This window comes from Triticum aestivum, chromosome 7A, assembly GCF_018294505.1.
Source record: "Triticum aestivum cultivar Chinese Spring chromosome 7A, IWGSC CS RefSeq v2.1, whole genome shotgun sequence".
In the NCBI taxonomy this organism is placed as follows: Eukaryota; Viridiplantae; Streptophyta; class Magnoliopsida; order Poales; family Poaceae; genus Triticum; species Triticum aestivum.
In genome coordinates this window covers 33,899,617-33,902,790 of record NC_057812.1, presented here as the reverse complement: position 1 = coordinate 33,902,790, position 3,174 = coordinate 33,899,617, and positions in this window count along the sequence as shown.

The following is a 3,174-nucleotide window of genomic DNA, read 5'->3' as shown; positions in this document are numbered from 1 at the left end:
CCGTAGGGGGGTGGACTTGTTGTCCTTGGCGCCTCGCCTGGAAACTTGATAAACTTCTTTTGCCATAGAATGAAATGGCGCTTGACATCTCCAAGTCTTTTCTCCCCTTCAGGTGTAGCAATGTCAATCTCCAGGTCCTCAAACCCTTGGACTATGTCCTCCACCGTGACACGAGCATAGCCATCTTGAATGGGGTTGTTGTGGTGGAGTGCTCCAAGTAAACATGGTAAAGCACTGCCGATGGCTACCTTCATGGACATGTTCCCGATAGGATAATACAGATGACATTCTTTCATCTCCTTTATATCGTCCACGGGGTAGCGAGGAGGCTCCGGTGAAGTAATTTTGGCCACCAGAGGCTCCGGTGCAGTAATTTCGACCACCAGAGGCTCCGGTGCAGTAATTTCGATCGTCGGTGCATCTGCACCAGCCGGTGGGGCCTCCGTGGAAGCCACGCTGCTTCTCCGCTGCTGGCTTCCGAGATCCGCTGGATGATCTTCATGCTGCACCCGAGCTGAATCTCTTTCGGCTACTAGTACACTCATGGTTTTCTTCATCACATCCATTTCCGATGCCAACCGCGCCACAACATCTGCTTCCCGATCCATCTTTCTCTTACGGCTTCTGTAACCGTACGGGTCATCGTTCTGGGGGAACCCTATTTTCCACGGAATGTGCCCCATGCCTCGTACACGTCCTCCGTGTTCAGGATTCCCGAGGGCTTTTGTCAGCGTGTCCTTCTCTCTGTTGAACTTGATCTTCCCCTGTTGAGCATCCCTCATTGCGTTAATAAGGGCTTGGGTGGGTTTAATTAATTTGCCCCGGTAAACACACTCCCCTGTCTCCGGGTTCAGCGTTCCCCCATGCCCGTACCACCAGCTTTTGGCCCTTGGGTCCCATCCCTCCGTACCTGGACGGATTCCTCGCGCCCTCAGCTCGTTCTCCATCTTCTCCAACCTAGGCACCCAAATGCGATACCCTCCTGGCCCCATAACATGATTGTACTCCTTCTTAGCCGCATTTTCCTTATTTTTTTTCGATATTTGAATGAACTGCTCCGATTTCTTTTGCTTCACAAATTCTGGCCAATCATGTTTCAGTTTCTCATATTGTCCTTTGAAATCCGGAGTCTTGTTCTGCTTGACAAAGTCATGGGCTAGATTTTGCTTGAATTTCCGGAATGCGTCGGCCATCTTATGAAGAGCGAACTGTTTGACTAGCCTCCTCCTCTCCTTGTTTTCCTCAATCTTGTTACCCTCCTCATCGAATTTGTTGTATTCCGGAGGTAGAATGAAATGTTCCATAAGCTTCTTGAAGCAATCTTTTTTTGTTCTCTTATCGACAAAAGTGAAACCATCAATTCGTGCCTTCTTTGGCTCATTTCACTCCTGGACGGTGATCGAGACGTTGTCTCTAACAATGGCTCCGCATTGGCTGACAAACTTGGTGGCGTTCTTGCGGGGCTCCAGCGGCCTGCCGGTTGCACTGTCGACAACCTCGATGGTGCATGTTTCTCCTTGTTTCATCGTCTTGGTTGCGCCACGCTTTGACGACGTACTCGATTGTTTCGACGATCCGGCCGAGGGCTAAAATAAGAAAGAGTCGCGCGCGTTAGTACACACATATTTATTCAAATCAGTTAGTTTGTATCACCAGAGGCTCAATGTATATATATACCTCGGCGCCGGAGGTGGTTGCTACTTCCATTTGAAGATCGTCGTTTATCGACGTTTGTTCGGCATCATCTTGCTGACGGCGCCCTTCATCTTCACCGTCAAGGTTCAGATAAGAAGAGATATCATCTTCTTCTTCTCCGGTCGGCACATATAGAATATCGCCGTTTATGATGCCGAACATATGTGCTTCACCGTCCGGATCATAGTTGTCCATAATCGGGTCAGCTCTATCGTCCGCCATTATGTCAGTCCTGAAAACATGTAGTAAAAACAAATTCATTAAGTGAAGAAGGGGGGCGGTGGCGGTGGCGGTGGCGAAAGGGCGGTGGCGAAAGGAGGGGGCGATGAAGGGGTGGGAGAGGGTGTCGCGGTAGAGCGCGAGAGGGGAGGCGAGGACAACACATTTATAACCCTCGCCGTCCCCTCTCGATCCCTAAAAAAACACCGCGCGCATCGCCGCCCCCCTCGCCGCCCCTCTCCGTTTAAAAATTATTCGTGTATTTCAAAAAATTGATTTTATTAGACACAAAAAATTCTTTCACGTATTTTCACGTATTTAATTTTAAAAATTCTTTCTTTTTTTCTTCTTCCTTTTTTTTCTTCTTCCTTTTTTTCTTCTGTTGTTTTCTTCCTTTTTCTTTTTTTTCTTCCTTTTTCCTTTTTCATTAAATGTTTTCTCAACCAACTGCCGAAAGTCTCCATGTGGGCCTTCCTAATCCAGGATTCAGGCTTCCCCGGGTTGTCCGAGCGTAAAATATTCTTGTGTTTCTCAAAGTACGGAGCCACCAAGCTGGAATTGGTCAGTACAGTGTGGTGTGCTTCAGTCAGAGAATGGCCGTCCATACATATCGTTGATTTCCTTCCGATCGTGCCTTTTCCACTTAGTCTCCCCTCGTGCCGCGATCGAGGAAGACCAATCGGCTTAAGGTCAGGAACAAAGTCAACACAAAACTCAATTACCTCCTCATTTCCATAGCCCTTGGCGATGCTTCCTTCTGGCCTAGCACGGTTACGAACATATTTCTTTAATACTCCCATGAACCTCTCGAAGGGGAACATATTGTGTAGAAATACAGGACCGAGAACGAAAATCTCTTCGACTAGGTGAACCAGGAGGTGCGTCATAATATTGAAGAAGGATGGCGGGAACACCAACTCGAAACTGACAAGACATTGGATCACATCGTTCTGTAACCGTGGTAGAATTTCTGGATTGATTACCTTCTGAGAGATTGCATTGAGGAATGCACATAGCTTCACAATGGCTACTCGAACATTTTCCGGCAGGAGCCCCCTCAAAGCAATCGGAAGCAATTGCGTCATAATCACGTGGCAGTCGTGAGACTTCAGGTTTTGGAACTTTTTCTCCGCCATGTTTATTATTCCCTTTATATTGGACGAGAATCCAGACGGGACCTTCATACTGCTCAGGCATTCAAAAAAGATGACCTTCTCTTCTTTGGTCAGAGCGTAGCTGGCACGACCTTGAAACCATTCC